Consider the following 21,230-nt stretch of genomic DNA (forward strand, 5'->3'; position numbering starts at 1 on the left):
CGAGTTCACTGAACTCAGACGTCTCCACGGTCGCAGATCTCAGAGCACCTTCGTCCTGGGACGGGAGATTCTCATCATAGATGCGGCCAACAAACCTGCAGCTCGGAGATGATGTCACGATGATGTCATGTCAAATGGACACACTCTATCGGACATGATCGGTTTGATAGCCAGACACAGGTGACACAAACTCAGTGCAGGAGACAGTGACACCAGAGAGACCAGCAGAGTGAGCGCAGGTACGGCTCAGCACCCAGAGAGTTACCTCCCACCTCCTAACCACCTCAACAGAAAACACCAAGAGGACACGGAGAGGTCAGTTTACACGATCGACTTCCTCCCAGCTCTGACTGTGTTGTTTCAGCAGGTCGAATAAACTCACTCAAATATTCTTTTTTTGGTGGAAAGTGAAACTGAATTCTTGATGAAGGACAGAAAGCACCAAATTTGATAAAACGCAGATTTTACCGTCTTCAGAGATCAGCTGTTCACATTCGATGGAAACGGGACGAGCCACCTGACAGCTGATCATTTTTATGAGCAGCTGGATGGTGCGCCTCTGTGAATTATGGGTAGGATTTATCTCCTTTCCTTCCATAAACGATGCCTCCCTGTGTCGCTGCTTAATAAGGTAATAAAGGAACTCAGGGTGTTTTCAGAACATGGTCCTGCTACGGTTCCAAACAAACTCCAGAGAGGTTTATTTATGGTGTGAATGTGATTTGACCTCGATCCAAATCTCACAGGTGTACGTTACAAGTTTTGGTTGTTGTGTCCTTGGGCAAGACACTTCACCCGTTGCCTAGTGGTGGTGGTCAGAGGGCCCGGTGGCGCCAGTGTCCGGCAGCCTCGCCTCTGTCAGTGCGCCCCAGGGTGGCTGTGGCTACAACGTAGCTGCCATCACCAGTGTGTGAATGTGTGCGTGAATGGGTGAATAACTGGATATGTAAAGCGCTTTGGGGTCCTTAGGGACCAGAAAAGCGCTATATAAATACAGGCCATTTACCATTTACCATTTAAAAAAAAAAAATGTCCCGTAGCCTCGCGTGCTTTGTGTTCTCAATGTGGGAGGGTACGATAGATGTGCACAGGTCTGTACGGGCCGGAGGCTCGCTGTGAAATGAACCTAAATTCTCTGTTAGTCCAGAACACAGCACCTTCTTCCTGTATTTACTTTTGTTGCTCCCGCCCCAAACACATCTGGCCAATGAGCGGACTGAACGTTGTCATGTGATTTCTGTTTTTCCTCTGTGTGAAAACAAACCAAGTTTACGAACTCATCAGCTGACTGGGACCAGAGGAAACAAGCTGGAGGTGTGAAAGCTTTCCTTAGCTCGGATCGTGACTTTCACTAAGACACTCGTGGGTCCCGTCAGGCAGTTTGGAAACTTTCGAAGTGGAGCCGACAACTCGGCTTCATCCCAGGAATGACAAACGGAGAACAGAGACCCTGAACCGCAGACCTCTCCTTCTGTCATCTTGGCCGAAGTGGAACTAAACTGCAAGCAGAAGGGCGAGTTATTACCCCGATGCACGCAGACACTCCTACATGTTTAGACCAGCAGCTGCTGATCAGTCAGTCTGACAGCAGCTCCACTGTCCAGAATTCATCAGCAGTCTGTGTGAACGATCAGCCAGCCTCCACTTTGCATCTCTGATGGGCCAGCAGTCTCTAAAAGCAACAGCTGTCTGTTCTTTTCACACTGATTATATTTCCTGGGAGGGTTTCTCACTCAATCTCTTGAAATAAAAGCAGACGTCTCAGTTCTTCCCCCAAATTTAAAGTGTGTGCATTAACCCTTTAAGTCTGCTGGAGCTGTTTGAGATGCACATGTAGGTCAGCAGAGACTTTCCCCCCAAACCTCTCAGGTTTCTGCTCGTGTTAAGCAGCTCTGATGTGCTGTGTGTAAATCCTCTCCTGCAGTTATTTTTTGTTATTTGTGTGGGATTATGACAGCTGCACGGCTCATCCTCATCGACCCAAAACACACCCATCTCAAACCTCTGCCCCCAGATGAGCACTTTCCATGTGTCATCAGCTCCTGGCCATCACTGCAGCCACGCTGGAGTGTTTCTTTTTGCCCTCGTCTCTACTCCAAACCTCTCCAAGCTGCTATTAGAGGACTCACATTATGCCCAGAATAGTGTTTTGTGCAAACCCTTGTTTTCTCTTCAGACCACTTCAGTTTTCAGTTCAATTCAATTCAATTCAATTCAATTTTATTTATACAGCGCCAAATCACAACAGAAGTCGCCTCAAGGCGCTTTATATTGTACAGTAGATCGCACAATAATACATACAGAGAAAAACCCAACAATCATATGACCCCCTATGAGCAAGCACTTTGGCGACAGTGGGAAGGAAAAACTCCCTTTTAACAGGAAGAAACCTCCAGCAGAACCAGGCTCAGGGAGGGGTGAGAGAAGGAAGACAGGATAAAGACATGCTGTTAGCTGTTTGACAACTACTCTTTCAAGGATGTTTGATATGAAAGGAAGGTTGGAGATTGGCCTATAATTAGCTAAGACAGCTGGGTCTAGAGATGCTTTTTAAGTAAAGGTTTAACTACAGCCACCTTGAAGGCCTGTGGTACATAGCCGATTATTAGAGATAGGTTGATCATATTTAAGATTGAAGAATTAATTAATGGCAGGACTTCTTTGAGCAGTTTTGTAGGAATGGGGTCTAAAAGACACGTTGATGGTTTGGAGGAAGTAATTATTGAAGTTAACTCAGAAAGATCAATTGGAGAAAAAGAGTCTAACTTAACATCAATGGTACTAAAAGTAGCTGTAGATAATATTACATCTGTGGGATGATTATGGGTAATTTTTTCTCTAATGATAAGAATTTTATTTGTGAAGAAGTTCATGAAGTCATTACTAGTTAACGTTAAAGGGATGGTTGGCTCAGTAGAGCTCTGACTGTTTGTCAGCCTGGCTACAGTGCTGAAGAGAAACCTGGGGTTGTTCTTATTTTCTTCAATCAGTGACGAATAGTAAGATGTTCTGGCTTTATGGAGGGCTTTCTTATAAAGCAGCAAACTATTTCTCCAGGCTAAATGATGATCCTCTAAATTTGTGACACGCCATTTCCTCTCCAGCTTACGAGTTATCTGTTTTAGGCTACGTGTTTGAGAATTATACCACGGAGTCAGGGACTTCTGATTTGAGACCTTAGTTTTCACAGGAGCTACAGTATCCAGAGTCGTACGTAGTGAGGAGGTAAAATTATTAACAAGATGATCGACCTCTGTTGGAGTAGCGTTCAGATAGCTGCTCTGCTCTATGTTGGTACAGGGCATTGAAGATGATAACAGTGGGTGGATTATATTCTTAAACTTAGTTACAGCACTTTCAGAAAGACATCTACTTTGATAAAGTCTACTCTCCACTGCTGTGTAATCAATTATTGTAAATGTTATCAGGAAATGATCAGACAGCAGAGGGTTTTCAGGAAACACTGTTAAATGTTCAGTTTCTATGCCATACGTTAAAACAAGATCTAGAGTGTGATTAAAGTGGTGGGTGGGTTCTTTTACATTTTGAGAGAAGCCAATTGAGTCTAATAACAGATTAAATGCGATGTTGAGGCTGTCATTTTTAGCATCTACATGGATGTTAAAATCACCCACAATAATTATTTTATCTGAGCTGAGCACTAAATCAGATAAAAGTCTGAGAAATCAGAGAGAAACTCTGTGTAAGGCCCAGGTGGACGATAGATGATAACAAGTAAGACTGGTTTCTGAGTTTTACAGCTGGGGTGGACGAGGCTAAGCATCAGGCTTTCAAATGAATTAAAAGTCTGTCTTGGTCTTTCGTTAATTAATAGGCTGGTGTGAAAAATTGCTGCCACACCGCCCCCTCGGCCTGTGCTTCGGGATTTCTGGTAGTTAGAATGACTCGGGGGTGTTGATTCATTTAAACTAACATAATCATCCAGCTGTAACCAGGTTTCTGTAAGGCAGAGTAAATCGATTTGTTGATCAATTATTAAGTCATGTACTAACAGAGACTTGGAGGAGAGAGACCTAATATTTAATAATCCACATTTCACTGTTTTACTCTTTGGTGCAGATGTGGATACTGTATTGTTCTTTCTTTGTGATTTTTATGTTTAAGTTGTTTATTGCTGGTTTTAGTTTGTTTTTGTCTGTTTGGGAGCTGACACAGTCTCTATGGAGACGGGTTTTTTGGGGGTAGCAGGAGGAGAGAAGCTGCAGAGAGGCGTGTAAGACTGCAACTCTGCTTCCTGGTCCCAACTCTGGATAGTCATATTTTGGGGGGTTTAAAAATTGGTCCATATTTCTAGAAATGAGAGCTGCTCCATCCAAAGTGGGATGGATGCCGTCTCTCCTAACAAGACCAGGTTTCCTCCAGAAGGTTTGCCAATTATCTATGAAGCCCACATCATTTCTGGGACACCACTCAGACAGCCAGCAATTTAAGGAGAACATGCGGCTAAACATGTCACTCCTGGTCTGATTGGGGAGGGGACCAGAGAAAACTACAGAGTCCCACATTGTTTTGGCAAAGTTGCACACCGATTCAATCACAAATCTTTACTGTGTCGATTTAATTTGAAAGTGAAAAAGTATTTTCCAGTCTGCACTAAACGACCACCGTGATGAAGTGAAAATGTGTTTTTAAGATTTAAGTCTCTACAAATGTTTGAAATGTGGGAGCGCAGATGTGCTGTTAGTTAGCAGAAATAAAGAATTCTGTGCTTAAATAATGAATTGTAGAATAAATTTTCCATTAGTAAATTCATTTTTGAATTCCAATTTAATAAAGTGTTTGCGTGGGTTCCCTCCGGGTACTCCGGCTTCCTCCCACCGTCCAAAGACATGCAGTTTGAGGGGATAGGTTAATTGGATAATCCAAATTGTCACTAGGTGTGAATGTGTGCGTGAATGGTTGTCTGTCCCTGTGTGTTGGCCCTGCGACAGACTGGCGACCTGTCCAGGGTGTACCCCGCCTCTCGCCCTATGACAGCTGGGATAGGCTCCAGCGCCCCCCGCGACCCTGGAAAGGATAAGCGGAAGCGAATGGATGGATGGATGGATTTTTAAAACGCCTTTTTAATCTTCATTTCAAAATCCTTTTTCCAATTGCACTTTAATAAACTGCATTTCAAAATCCATTTCCCTTTCCTGTTCGCTCAGGGATTAACTTTTGGATTAGCTGCTGGATTAACAACTTCATTTTAAAAATCCTGCTGCTATTCAAATTAGCCACACCGTGGGATGTAAGGAGCTCTCTGATTGGTTGGTCAGACACAGGCTGTCTGCCAGCCTGGATTTTTCTAGCTCATAGCTTCGCCCTGCTACGTGTGTGCTTGTACAAAGAGAGCCCAACCTCTGACTGAGTGCCTGTTTACGCAGTCTGACCAGCTGTTGAAGGCAACGTGCTAACATGGCTAACACTAGCATCACTGCACGTAGTCCCGTTATTTTAAGGTCATTTTAGCTTATGAAAGTTTTACGTCGCAGCTGTACGAGCTCGCTACGTGTTTTGTAAGCTGCTGTGCTCTTCACAAATAAAGCTGGAAGCAGCTCAGACTGTTAGAACCAGCACTGAGGCCTGTTACATTTATACGGTGTTAGAGCAATGGCTGCAACCTACAGCCTTTAAACTAGCGATTTCAATGCTGACAGTAAACTCGTCAGTCCAGATGTTACCACATTACTTTGTGATACTTATAGTTAAAACAACTGAGATAGGCTGATTAAAATAACAGCTGTCAGTTCTCTCATTCCTTATATCAAGACTGGAGATCACACTACTGATTTCAGTTCATTTAATATGTGAGAGCACAGATTCATTCTCAACTGGACATAAATGATGATCAAAGGTTGTATATATGATGAATTCATCAAATCCCAGCCTCTAACACAGTGCGCTGAATCTTAGCTTTGAATGTCCAGTATCAGGGCTGGACTGGGACAAAAAATCGGCCCGGGCATTTTGACTAGAGACCGGCCCACCAGGTATTATGGGAAAAACCATAAAGCCTTTAAATGAAAACAAACGTCGTTGTGACAGTGATGTACACTGTCTTGTTGGTATATATGTATCAATCTAGAACTTAATTTAAACCTACACCATCCTCCCTATTCTGGTATTCTAAACAGTACTTAGCCGAAACCCAAAGACTGCTTGGTCGAGTTAACCTCCTGAACTATCTACAACACATGGAGGAAACCTGAAATTAAGACATAGAAGACTAGAGGTGAGACGTGACCATTACTGAATATTAAAAATAATAAATGACAGATTTAGTGATATTTTCATAAACTATTTATCTACCACATCAATAAACAGCATGGCAGGGCAAAATATGTTTTCTAACATGGCAACCTTTAAAAAGTGAAAGGAGACAGAAAGAAAGGTGAGAAAGAATAAAACTTCCTCACTCAAAACTTACCATCAAAACTTAATTTTGATGGTATTTTACACACAGTACTGGTACAGAATCTAGAAAATATGGGAAAATACTGGTATCATATACAGTACTTACTTCTGAAGAAATTATATTGGGACCCTGAAAAAAATTACAATATGTACAATAATGGATTTCTATACATTTGACAGCAGATGAAAACTTTGGTTGTATGATTCAGATAATTATTTGTTAAAAGCTAGAAATTTTAAATGAGAATAAGAAAGAAACATATTTTTTGTGCCCCCCTTTCCCTGTTAATGCCCTACCTGGCCCCCTGGCATAACTTTGCTAGACCCACCCCTGCACAGTTACCAGCTGTCAGCTACATAGAAGAAGGATCCTGGTGTTATTTGTCTCTCAGAAACAGTTCATAACTTCCCTTCAACCCTTCATCCTTCCAGCAAACATCAGCTGATACTAGAAATTAATATTAAATAAATTCTAACAACAGCTCATCAAGTTTGAAGGTGCTTCTGTTGTTTAACGCGACCTCCGCTGGTTTGCTCTTTCTGACGCAGAGAGAAAAGCCGATCAGCTGATCGGGACAAATCGCGTTGCTTTTCACCTCAACTTTAAAGTTCGACCTCCTCGGCTGTAATCGGTCCAGCCCAGAGTCGATCATGACCAACTGGCCAATACACCACTATTCATTTATACCGTTGAAAAAAATAAAAGAAATAAAACCCCATCGGCCCATAAAAACGAAAAATCACGAGCGGCCCACCGGGCAAATGCCCGGTATGCCCGATGGCCAGTCCAGCTATGTCCAGTATATTCTAATCAGTGCAATTTAAGCATTCACTGAACCTACAGTATCTACACCTGTGTGGCACATGTGTGGTAAAGATACAGATAATGAAGTTTAATTATTAATACAATATACATCATGAGAAACGAAAGCTGAAATTGATTCAGTTTAGTACTTTTCTCTGTATACTATAATATAATTATAATTTATAATCACAGAGCATACAGTTTTTCATCATAGCGAAGCTATGAGCTAGAAAAATCCAGGCAGACAGCCCGTGTCTGACCAACCAATCAGAGAGCTCCTTACATCCCACGGTGTGGCTAATTTGAATAGCAGCAGGATTTTTAAAATGAAGTTGTTAATCCAGCAGCTAATCCAAAAGTTAATCCCTGAGCGAACAGGAAAGCGAAATGGATTTTGAAATGCAGTTTATTAAAGTGCAATTCGAAAATGTTTTTTGAAATGAAGACTTAAAAAGCATTTTAAAAATCAGTTTGTTAAATTGGAATTCAAAAATGAATTTACAAATGCAGATTTTATTCTACAATTCATTAATTAAGCACAGAATTCTTTATTTCGATGCGCGTGACTCTTGTGGTCCTCCATACCAGACGGCTGTCGAGGTTAAAGTCATACCAGTGGCTAAATCGCTGTGGTAGCCGTTGCTGATCACATCACCTGGTCGGGAGCAGGTTACGTTCAGAGCTTCAGTCTGGCCACGTTTTTACTGATGCTTTTAATTCACAGTATGATTCTCTGCTGGAAGCATACGTTGCATGTGCACCAAATGAAGCGCAAACCGTGCATCACAGGAGCGAGCATATACACACAGTGATGCAGAAAACAGCAGCAGTCATCTGATAATATCTGTGATTACAGTAGGACCCACTCATAGGATCATTTAGTGAAGCATCACATGTCATGTGAAAACCTCTTGCCAGCCAGTGTTGTTTATTAAAATAAGCTAGCATTAACACGTTGGGCCTAGCTACAACAAGGAATAAATTCTGAAACTCAGTATAGCACATAATGTCGTCCCCCATTTTCCCCCCCAAATTTCCCCCCCAAATTTCCCATGTATTTCAATGGGGAGACCCTTCAAATCCTCCTTCAACTTATTCATTTTTAAACTCTTATTACTTCCACATACATTGACATAGAGCCACCATTCAAACTTTAAAACGAAGACAAGACATTCAACTCTTCAACTTGTATTTATCTTTTCAATATCTATTATACTTTTTCTTCAGTTCCAGTTTAAGTTTCATGATGATTTTTCAGCCGTTTCAGAGTTTATAATGGGTGTGTATGGGACGGAATGTTGGGGCTAGAGTGAGACAGCTCAATTGCTAGAGTGAGAGGAGCGAAAAAATTAATCTGAAAATATTTTTTAAAACTGCTGCTGTGTCCGCAGCGTTTGCTCTACAGGTCTGATTTTACCCTCAAAACGTAGCCATTGCTGTCCTCTTTCATCCAATGTGTTTACTATTGTACTAGGTGTTATGGTTCTTTCATAAATGTCACCAAAACACAGCCTCCTCCCTCCAACTCTTCCATAGACTCTAATGTTAAAATGGCTCAGAAGGTTCGTTTGAAAATCAGAAGAGCATGGTGTCTTTCCACTGTCACCACGTCCATATAATAAACTCCACAGGCATGAAAACTGAGAATTAGGTAGACTGGACATTGCTGCCGCTCACGGTGAAAGAATTTCGTCAATAGGACCTGTACTTTTCATTTGGGAACGATTTGTTTCGGCCTAACGTTTCTGTTCATTTTAAGCAGCAAAAGTGAGGTGCATATCTGTGTGCGTGTGTATGGAGCCATTGGGTGCAGTCACTATAGCAACCAGGCTCACACCTGCCTGCCTAACGAGCTCTCTCTCTCACTCTGCCAAGATTCATCTTAAACACTTCTCTTTCAACTGCTGCTGTGTCCACAGTGTTTGCTCTACAGCCATCATTTTACCCTCAAATCATTGCCATCGTTCTTCTCTTTCCAACAGAGTGTCTTTCAAAGCTCAGAGATGTAAACCTTTACAACTGTGTGGATCCAAGTGGAGGGATCACATTTTAGTCATTCAGTGATTCAAAGAATATGAACTTTTAATATTCATTCAGATGTTTTCTGACTCTAAAATTTCTTTTCTCATTTCTTATTTTTTCTAATTTACAATTAAAACATTTTCAGCTATTTTCCAACTTCTTCTGTGTGGTTGTCAGCTTTTAGCAGTTCAGCACTTTTGTTTTCAGGTGAAAATTTCTGTATTTTTCATCTCATTCAACATTTTTAACTTAAATTGAGCAATTAATTCATTTCAGTGCATACATTCAGATTCAAGCATTCACACTGCAGTTTCTTCAGAAAATGCACTTTCTAGTTATTATTAGTGTGAATGCTTGTAAAAGCATTCACAGTATTGTTGTTGTAATCTTTATTATTATTAGTGTGAATGCTTGTAAAAGCATTCACAGTATTGTTGTTGTAATCTTTATTATTAGTGTGAATGCTTGTAAAAGCATTCACAGTATTGTTCTTCTAATCTTTATTAGTGTGAATGCTTGTAAAAGCATTCACAGTATTGTTCTTCTAATCTTTATTAGTGTGAATGCTTGAAAAGCATTCACAGTATTGTTCTTCAAATCTTTATTATTATTATGAATGCTTGTAAAAGCAACAGTATTCTTCAAATCTTTATTATTATTATCTTAACAACATTTGGCGGTTTTTGGCATCTAAATCCTTCAAAACCGCTCAACTTAGAAAAACCATTCAAACACCGTTAGATTCCTCTTCTTTTGGACATGACTGCTTCTACTTTTCTCATTTATAACATTTATATTTTTAAAATTATTCAACTTTTTTCAACAAAAATTTCCCATGTATTTCAATGGGGAGACCCTTCAAATCCTCATTCAGCTTACTCATTTTTAAACTGTATCTACTTCAACATACGTTGACATAGAGCCACCATTCAAACTTTAAAACGAAGACAAGACATTCAACTATTCAACTTGTATTTATCTTTTCAATATCTATTATACTTTTCTTCAGTTCCAGTTTAAGTTTCATGATGATTTTCAGCCGTTTCAGAGTTTATAATGGGTGTCTATGGGGACGGAATGTTGGGGCTAGAGTGAGACAGCTCAACTGCTAGAGTGAGAGGAGCGAAAAAATTAATCTGAAAATCTTTTTTAAAACTGCTGCTGTGTCCGCAGCGTTTGCTCTACAGGTCTGATTTTACCCCCAAAACGTAGCCATCGCTGTCCTCTTTCATACAATGTGTTTACTATTGTACTAGGTGTTATGGTTCTTTCATAAATGTCACCAAAGCACAGCCTCCTCCCTCCAACTCCTCCATAGACTCTAATGTTAAAATGGCTCAGAAGGTTCGTTTGAAAATCAGAAGAGCATGGTGTCTTTCCACTGTCACCACGTCCATATAATAAACTCCACGGGCATGAAAACTGAGAATTAGGTAGACTGGACATTGCTGCCGCTCACGGTGAAAGAATTTCGTCAATAGGACCTGTACTATTCATTTGGGAGCGATTTGTTTCGGCCTGACTTTTCTGTTCATTTTAAGCAGCAAAAGTGAGGTGCATGTCTGTGTGCGTGTGTATGGAACCAGTGGGTGCAGTCACTATAGCAACCAGGCTCACACCTGCCTGCCTAACGAGCTCTCTCTCACTGTGCCAAGATTCATCTTAAACACTTCTCTTTCAACAGCTGCTGTGTCCACAGTGTTTGCTCTACAGCCAACATTTTACCCTCAAAACGAAGCCATCGTTGTTCTCTTTCCAACAGCATGTCTTTCAAAGCTCAGAGATGTAAACCTTTAAAAGTGTGTGGATCCAAGTGGAGGGATTACACTTTAGTCATTCAGTGATTCAAAGAATATGATATTCAGATGTTTTCTGACTCTAAATTTTCTGTTCTCATTTCTTAGGTTTTCCAAATTTTAATTTAAAAACTTTTCAGCTATTTTCCAACTTCTTCTGTGTGAACATCAGCTTTCAAAAGTTCTGCACTTTTGTTTTCAGGTTAAAAACTCTGTATTTTCCAGCTCATTCAACATTTTTATTTTTAACTTAAAATTCAGAAATTAATTCATTTCAGTGCATACATTCAGATTCAAGCATTCACACTGCAGTTTCTTCAGAAAATGCACTTTCTAGTTAGTGTGAATGCTTGTAAAAGCATTCACAGTATTGTTCTTCTAATTAGTGTGAATGCTTGTAAAAGCATTCACAGTATTGTTGTTGTAATCTTTATTAGTGTGAATGCTTGTAAAAGCATTCACAGTATTGTTGTTGTAATCTTTATTATTAGTGTGAATGCTTGTAAAAGCATTCACAGTATTGTTCTTCTGTTTTTCTATATTATTATTTCATATTCCGTACGTTTTTTGGCATCTATCTCCTTCAAAACCGTTCAACTTAGAAAAACCATTCAAACACCATTAGATTCCTCTTCTTTTGGACAAGTGTGCTTGTATTTTTCTCATTTTTAACATTTATATTTTTAAAATTATTCAACTTTTTCCACCAAAAATTTCCCATGTATTTCGATGGAGAGACCCTTCAAATTCTCATTCAACTCACTCCTCTTTAAACTGTATCCACTTCCACATACATTGACATAGAGCCACCATTCAAACTTTAAAACGAAGACAAGACATTCAACTATTCAACTTGTATTTATCTTTTCAATATCTATTATACTTTTTCTTCAGTTCCAGTTTAAGTTTCATGATGTTTTTTCACCCGTTTCAGAGTTTATAATGGGTGTGTATGGGACGGAATGTTAGGGCTAGAGTGAGACAGCTCAACTGCTAGAGTGAGAGGAGCGAAAATATTAATCTTAAAATCTTTTTTAAAACTGCTGCTGTGTCCACAGTGTTTGCTCTACAAACATGATTTTACCCTCAAAACGTAGCCATCGCTGTCCTCTTTCATCCAATGTGTTTACTATTGTACTAGGTGTTATGTTTTTTTCATAAATGTCACCAATGCACAGCCTCCTCCCTCCAACTCCTCCATAGACTCTAATGTTAAAATGGCTCAGAAGGTTCGTTTGAAAATCAGAAGAGCATGGTGTCTTTCCACTGTCACCACGTCCATATAATAAACTCCACAGGCATGAAAACTGAGAATAAGGTAGACTAGACATTGCTGGCGCTCACGGTGAAAGAATTTTGTCAATACGACTTGTACTTTTCATTTGGGAGCGATTTGTTTCTGCCTGACTTTTCTGTTCATTTTAAGCAGCAAAAGTGAGGTGCATGTCTGTGCGCGTGTGTAAGGAGCCATTGGGTGCAGTCACTATGGCAACCAGGCTCACACCTGCCTGCCTAACGAGCTCTCTCTCACTCTGCCAAGATTAATCTTAAACACTTCTCTTTCAACTGCTGCTGTGTCCACAGTGTTTGCTCTACAGCCATCATTTTACCCTCAAAACGTAGCCATCGTTCTTCTCTTTCCAACAGAGTGTCTTTCAAAGCTCAGAGATTTAAATTTTTTAAACTGTGTGGATCGAAGTGGAGGGATCACATTTTAGTCATTCAGTGATTCAAAGAATATGAACTTTTAATATTCATTCAGATGTTTTCTGACTCTAAATTTTCTTTTCTCATTACTTAGGTTTTTCTAATTTACATTTTAAACATTTTCAGCTATTTTCCAGCTTCTTCTGTGTGAACATCAGCTTTCAAAAGATCTGCACTTTTGTTTTCAGGTTAAAAACTCTGTATTTTTCATCTCATTCAACATTTTTAACTTAAAATTCAGCAATTAATTCATTACAGTGCATACATTCAGATTCAAGCATTCACACTGCAGTTTCTTCAGAAAATGCACTTTCTAGTTCTATTTTTTATTATATATATATTCCGACGCGTTTTTTGTACTGTATCTCCTTCAAAACCGTTCAACTTAGAAAAACCATTCAAACACCGTTAGATTCCTCTTCTTTTGGACATGACTGCTTCTACTTTTCTCATTTTTAACATTTATATTTTTAATTTTATTCAACTTTTTTCAACAAAAATTTCCCATGTATTTCAATGGGGAGACCCTTCAAATCCTCATTCAACTTACTCATTTTCAAACTGTATCTACTTCAACATACGTTGACATAGAGCCACCATTCAAACTTTAAAACGAAGACGAGACATTCAACTATTCAAATTGTATTTATCTTTTCAATATCTGTTATACTTTTCTTCAGTTCCAGTTTAAGTTTCATGATGTTTTTTCAGCCGTTTCAGCGTTTATAATGGGTGTGTATGGGACGGAATGTTGGGGCTAGAGTGAGACAGCTCAACTGCTAGAGTGAGAGGAGCGAAAAAATTAATCTTAAAATATTTTTAAAACTGCTGCTGTGTCCGCAGCGTTTGCTCTACAGGTATGATTTTACCCTCAAAACGTAGCCATCGCTGTCCTCTTTCATCCAATGTGTTTACTATTGTGCTAGGTGTTATGGTTCTTTCATAAATGTCACCAAAGCACAGCCTCCTCCCTCCAACTCCTCCATAGACTCTAATGTTAAAATGGCTCAGAAGGTTCGTTTGAAAATCAGAAGAGCATGGTGTTTTTACACTGTCACCACGTCCATATAATAAACTCCACAGGCATGAAAACTGAGAATTAGGTAGACTGGACATTGCTGCCGCTCACAGTGAAAGAATTTCGTCAATAGGACCTGTACTTTTCATTTGGGAAGGATTTGTTTGGGCCTGACGTTTCTGTTCATTTTAAGCAGCAAAAGTGAGGTGCATGTCTCTGTGCGTGTGTATGGAGCCCTGGCTCAGTCACTATAGCAACCAGGCTCACACCTGCCTGCCTAACGAGCTCTGTCTCTCGCTGTGCCAAGATTCATCTTAAACACTTCTCTTTCAACTGCTGCTGTGTCCACAGTGTTTGGTCTACAGCCATCATTTTACCCTCAAAACGAAGCCATCGTTGTTCTCTTTCCAACAGCATGTCTTTCAGAGCTCAGAGATGTAAACCTTTAAAAGTGTGTGGATCCAAGTGGAGGGATTACACTTTAGTCATTCAGTGATTCAAAGAATATGAACTTTTAATATTCATTCAGATGTTTTCTGACTCTAAATTTTCTGTTCTCATTTCTTAGGTTTTCCAAATTTACATTTAAAACATTTTCAGCTATTTTCCAGCTTCTTCTGTGTGAACATAAGCTTTCAAAAGTTCTGCACTTTTGTTTTCGGGTTAAAAACTCTGTATTTTCCAGTTCATTCAACATTTTTGGCTTAATATTCAGCAATTAATTCATTTCAGTGCATACCTTCAGATTCAAGCATTCACACTGCAGTTTCTTCAGAAAATGCACTTTCTAGTTAGTGTGAATGCTTGTAAAAGCATTCACAGTATTGTTCTTCTAATCTTTATTAGTGTGAATGCTTGTAAAAGCATTCACAGTATTGTTGTTGTAATCTTTATTATTAGTGTGAATGCTTGTAAAAGCATTCACAGTATTGTTGTTGTAATCTTTATTCTATTTTATTATTATTATAGATTCCGTACGTTTTTTGTACTCCTACTTCTTCAAAACCGTTCAACTTAGAAAAACCATTCAAACACCGTTAGATTCCTCTTCTTTTGGACAAGACTGCTTCTATTTTTCTCATTTTTAACATTTATATTTTTAATTTTATTTAACTTTTTTCAACAAAAATTTCCCATGTATTTCAATGGGGAGACCCTTCAAATCCTCATTCAACTTACTCATTTTCAAACTGTATCTACTTCAACATACGTTGACATAGAGCTACCATTCAAACTTTAAAACGAAGACAAGACATTCAACTATTCAACTTGTATTTATCTTTTCAATATCTGTTATACTTTTTCTTCAGTTCCAGTTTAAGTTTCATGATGTTTTTTCAGCCGTTTCAGAGTTTATAATGGGTGTGTATGGGACGGAATGTTGGGGCTAGAGTGAGACAGCTGAACTGCTAGAGTGAGAGGAGCGAAAAAATTAATCTTAAAATCTTTTTTAAAACTGCTGCTGTGTCCGCAGCGTTTGCTCTACAGGTATGATTTTACCCTCAAAACGTAGCCATCGCTGTCCTCTTTCATCCAATGTGTTTACTATTGTACTAGGTGTTATGGTTCTTTCATAAATGTCACCAAAGCACAGCCTCCTCCCTCCAACTCCTCCATAGACTCTAATGTTAAAATGGCTCAGAAGGTTCGTTTGAAAATCAGAAGAGCATGGTGTTTTACACTGTCACCACGTCCATATAATAAACTCCACAGGCATGAAAACTGAGAATTAGGTAGACTGGACATTGCTGCCGCTCACGGTGAAAGAATTTTGTCAATAGGACCTGTACTTTTCATTTGGGAGCGATTTGTTTCGGCCTGACTTTTCTGTTCATTTTAAGCAGCAAAAGTGAGGTGCATGTCTGTGTGCGTGTGTACTGAGCCATTGGGTGCAGTTACTATAGCAACCAGGCTCACACCTGCCTGCCTAACGAGCTCTGTCTCTCACTCTGCCAAGATTCATCTTAAACACTTCTCTTTCAACTGCTGCTGTGTCCAAAGTGTTTGGTCTACAGCCATCATTTTACCCTCAAAAAGAAGCCATCGTTCTTCTCTTTCCAACAGCATGTCGTTCAAAGCTCAGAGATGTAAACCTTTAAAAGTGTGTGGATCCAAGTGTAGGGATTACACTTTAGTCATTCAGTGATTCAAAGAATATGAACTTTTAATATTCATTCAGGTGTTTTCTGACTCTAAATTTTCTGTTCTCATTTCTTAGGTTTTCCAAATTTTAATTTAAAAACTTTTCAGCTATTTTCCAACTTCTTCTGTGTGAACATCAGCTTTCAAAAGTTCTGCACTTTTGTTTTCAGTTTAATAAATCTGCATTTTCCAGCTCATTCAACATTTTTATTTTTAACTCAAAATTCAGCAATTAATTCATTTCAGTGCATACATTCAGATTCAAGCATTCACACTGCAGTTTCTTCAGAAAATGCACTTTCTAGTTATTATTATATATTCCGTACGTTTTTTGTACTCTATCTCCTTCAAAACCGTTCAACTTAGAAAAACCATTCAAACACCGTTAGATTCCTCTTCTTTTGGACATGACTGCTTGCATTTTTTTCATTTATAACATTTATATTTTTAATTTTATTCAACTTTTTTCAACAAAAATTTCCCATGTATTTCAATGGGGAGACCCTTCAAATCCTCATTCAACTTACTCATTTTCAAACTGTATCTACTTCCACATACGTTGACATAGAGCCACCATTCAAACTTTAAAACGAAGACAAGACATTCAACTATTCAACTTGTATTTATCTTTCCAATATCTATTATACTTTTTCTTCAGTTCCAGTTTAAGTTTCATGATGTTTTTTCACCCGTTTCAGAGTTTATAATGGGTGTGTATGGGACGGAATGTTGGGGCTAGAGTGAGACAGCTGAACTGCTAGAGTGAGAGGAGCAAAAAAATTAATCTTAAAATATTTTTTAAAACTGCTGCTGTGTCCACGGTGTTTGCTCTTCAGGTATGACTTTACCCTCAAAACGTAGCCATCGCTGTCCTCTTTCATCCAATGTGTTTACTATTGTACTAGGTGTTATGGTTCTGTCATAAATGTCCCCAAAGCGCAGCCTCCTCCCTCCAACTCTTCCATAGACTCTAATGTTAAAATGGCTCAGAAGGTTCGTTTGAAAATCAGAAGAGCATGGTGTCTTTCCACTGTCACCACGTCCATATAATAAGCTCCACAAGCATGAAAACTGAGAATTCAGTAGACTAGATGTGGCTGTCGCTCACGGTGAAAGAATTTCGTCAATACGACCTGTACTTTTCATTTGGGAGCGATTTGTTTCAGCCTGACTTTTCAGTTCATTTTAAGCAGCAAAAGTGAGGTGCATGTCTGTGTGCGTGTGTATGGAGCCAATGGGTGCAGTCACTATAGCAACCAGGCTCACACCTGCCTGCCTAACGAGCTCTGTCTCACTGTGCCAAGATTCATCTTAAACACTTCTCTTTCAACAGCTGCTGTGTCCACAGTATTTGCTCTACAGCCATCATTTTACCCTCAAAATGAAGCCATCGTTCTTCTCTTTCCAACAGCGTGTCTTTCAAAGCTCAGAGATGTAAACCTTTAAAAGTGTGTGGATCCAAGTGGAGGGATTACACTTTAGTCATTCAGTGATTCAAAGAATATGAACTTTTAATATTCATTCAGATGTTTTCTGACTCTAAATTTTCTGTTCTCATTTCTTAGGTTTTCCAAATTTTAATTTAAAAACTTTTCAACTATTTTCCAACTTCTTCTCTGTGGATGTCAGCTTTTAGCAGTTCAGCACTTTTGTTTTCAGGCGAAAATTTCTGTATTTTTCATCTCATTCAAAATTTTTAACTTAAAATTCAGAAATTAATTCATTTCAGTGCATACATTCAGATTCAAGCATTCACACTGCAGTTTCTTCAGAAAATGCACTTTCTAGTTATTAGTGTGAATGCTTGTAAAAGCATTCACAGTATTGTTCTTCTAATCTTTATTAGTGTGAATGCTTGTAAAAGCATTCACAGTATTGTTGTTGTAATCTTTATTCTATTTTATTATTATTATCTATTCCGTACGTTTTTTGTAGTCTATCTCCTTCAAAACCGTTCAACTTAGAAAAACCATTCAAACACCGTTAGATTCCACTTCTTTTGGACATGACTGCTTCTATTTTTCTCATTTATAACATTTATATTTTTAAAATTATTCAACTTTTTTCAACAAAAATTTCCCATGTATTTCAATGGGGAGACCCTTCAAATCCTCATTCAACTTACTCATTTTCAAACTGTATCTACTTCAACATACGTTGACATAGAGCCACCATTCAAACTTTAAAACGAAGACAAGACATTCAACTATTCAACTTGTATTTATCTTTTCAATATCTGTTATACTTTTCTTCAGTTCCAGTTTAAGTTTCATGATGTTTTTTCAGCCGTTTCAGAGTTTATAATGGGTGTGTATGGGACGGAATGTTGGGGCTAGAGTGAGACAGCTCAACTGCTAGAGTGAGAGGAGCGAAAAAATTAATCTTAAAATCTTTTTAAAACTGCTGCTGTGTCCACAGCGTTTGATCTACAGGTATGATTTTACCCTCAAAACGTAGCCATCGCTGTCCTCTTTCATCCAATGTGTTTACTATTGTACTAGGTGTTATGGTTCTTTCATAAATGTCACCAAAGCACAGCCTCCTCCTCCAACTCCTCCATAGACTCCAATGTTAAAGTGGCTCAGAAAGTTCCTTTGAAAATCAGAAGAGCAGGCTGTCTTTACACTGTCACCACGTCCATATAATAAACTCCACAGGCATGAAAACTGAGAATTAGGTAGACTAGACATTGCTGCCGCTCACGGTGAAAGAATTTTGTCAATACGACATGTACTTTTCATTTGGGAAGGATTTGTTTGGGGCTGACTTTTCTGTTCATTTTAAGCAGCAAAAGTGAGGTGCATGTCTGTGTGCGTGTGTATGGAGCCCTGGCTCAGTCACTATAGCAACCAGGCTCACACCTGCCTGCCTAACGAGCTCTCTCTCACTCTGCCAAGATTCATCTTGAACACTTCTCTTTCAACAGCTGCTGTGTCCACAGTGTTTGCTCTACAGCCATCATTTTACCCTCAAAATGAAGCCATCGTTCTTCTCTTTCCAACAGCGTGTCTTTCAAAGCTCAGAGATGTAAACCTTTAAAACTGTGTGGATCCAAGTGGAGGGACCATATTTTAGTCATTCAGTGATTCAAAGAATATGAACTTTTAATATTCATTCAGATGTTTTCTGACTCTAAATAGTCTTTTCTCATTTTTTAGGTTTTTCTAATTTACATTTAAAACATTTTCAGCTGTTTTCTAACTTCTTCTCTGTGGATGTCAGCTTTTAGCAGTTCAGCTTTTTTGTTTTCAGGTGCAAATTTCTGTATTTTTCATCTCATTCAACATTTTTAACTTAAAATTCAGCAATTAATTCATTTCAGCGCATATATTCAGATTCAAGCATTCACACTGCAGTTTCTTCAGAAAATGCACTTTCTAGTTATTATTATTATATCATATTCCGTACGTTTTTTGGCATCTATCTCCTTCAAAACCGTTCAACTTAGAAAAACCATTCAAACACCATTAGATTCCTCTTCTTTTGGACATGACTGCTTCTACTTTTCTCATTTATAACATTTATATTTTTAAAATTATTCAACTTTTTTCAACAAAAATTTCCCATGTATTTCAATGGGGAGACCCTTCAAATCCTCATTCAACTTACTCATTTTCAAACTGTATCTACTTCAACATACGTTGACATAGAGCTACCATTCAAACTTTAAAACGAAGACAAGACATTCAACTATTCAACTTGTATTTATCTTTTCAATATCTGTTATACTTTTCTTCAGTTCCAGTTTAAGTTTCATGATGTTTTTCAGCCGTTTCAGAGTTTATAATGGGTGTGTATGGGACGGAATGTTGGGGCTAGAGTGAGACAGCTGAACTGCTAGAGTGAGAGGAGCGAAAAAATTAATCTTAAAATCTTTTTAAAACTGCTGCTGTGTCCGCAGCGTTTGCTCTACAGGTATGATTTTACCCTCAAAAACGTAGCCATCGCTGTCCTCTTTCATCCAATGTGTTTACTATTGTGCTAGGTGTTATGGTTCTTTCATAAATGTCACCAAAGCACAGCCTCCTCCTCCAACTCCTCCATAGACTCTAATGTTAAAATGGCTCAGAAGGTTCGTTTGAAAATCAGAAGAGCAGGCTGTTTTTACACTGTCACCACGTCCATATAATAAACTCCACAGGCATGAAAACTGAGAATTAGGTAGACTGGACATTGCTGCCGCTCACGGTGAAGGAATTTCGTCAATAGGACCTGTACTTTTCATTTGGGAACGATTTGTTTCGGCCTAACTATTCTGTTCATTTTAAGCAGCAAAAGTGAGGTGCATGTCTGTGTGCGTGTGTATGGAGCCCTGGCTCAGTCACTATAGCAACCAGGCTCACACCTGCCTGCCTAACGAGCTCTCTCTCACTCTGCCAAGATTCATCTTGAACACTTCTCTTTCAACTGCTGCTGTGTCCACAGTATTTGCCCTACAGCCATCATTTTACCCTCAAAATGAAGCCATCGTTCTTCTCTTTCCAACAGCGTGTCTTTCAAAGCTCAGAGATGTAAACCTTTAAAACTGTGTGGATCCAAGTGGAGTGATCATATTTTAGTCATTCAGTGATTCAAAGAATATGAACTTTTAATATTCATTCAGATGTTTTCTGACTCTAAATAGTCTTTTCTCATTTTTTAGGTTTTTCTAATTTACATTTAAAACATTTTTAGCTATTTTCCAACTTCTTCTCTGTGCTTGTCAGCTTTTAGCAGTTCAGCACTTTTGTTTTCAGGTGAAAATTTCTGTATTTTTCATCTCATTCAACATTTTTAACTTAAAATTCAGCAATTAATTCTTTTCAGTGCATATATTCAGATTCAAGCATTCACACTGCAGTTTCTTCAGAAAATGCACTTTCTAGTTATTATTATATATTCCGTACTTTTTTTGTACTCTATCTCCTTCAAAACCGTTCAACTTAGAAAAACCATTCAAACACCGTTAGATTCCTCTTCTTTTGGACACGACTGCTTCTACTTTTCTCATTTTTAACATTTATAATTTTAATTTTATTCAACTTTTTTCACCCAAAATTTCCCATATATTTCAATGGGGAGACCCTTCAAATCCTCATTCAACTTACTCATTTTCAAACTGTATCTACTTCAACATACGTTGACATAGAGCCACCATTCAAACTTTAAAACGAAGACAAGACATTCAACTATTCAACTTGTATTTATCTTTTCAATATCTGTTATACTTTTTCTTCAGTTCCAGTTTAAGTTTCATGATGTTTTTTCAGCCGTTTCAGCGTTTACAATGGGTGTGTATGGGACGGAATGTTTGGGCTAGAGTGAGCCAGCTCAACTGCTAGAG

Source organism: Oreochromis aureus, linkage group 7 (assembly GCF_013358895.1).
Source record: "Oreochromis aureus strain Israel breed Guangdong linkage group 7, ZZ_aureus, whole genome shotgun sequence".
NCBI classification, from domain to species: domain Eukaryota; kingdom Metazoa; phylum Chordata; class Actinopteri; order Cichliformes; family Cichlidae; genus Oreochromis; species Oreochromis aureus.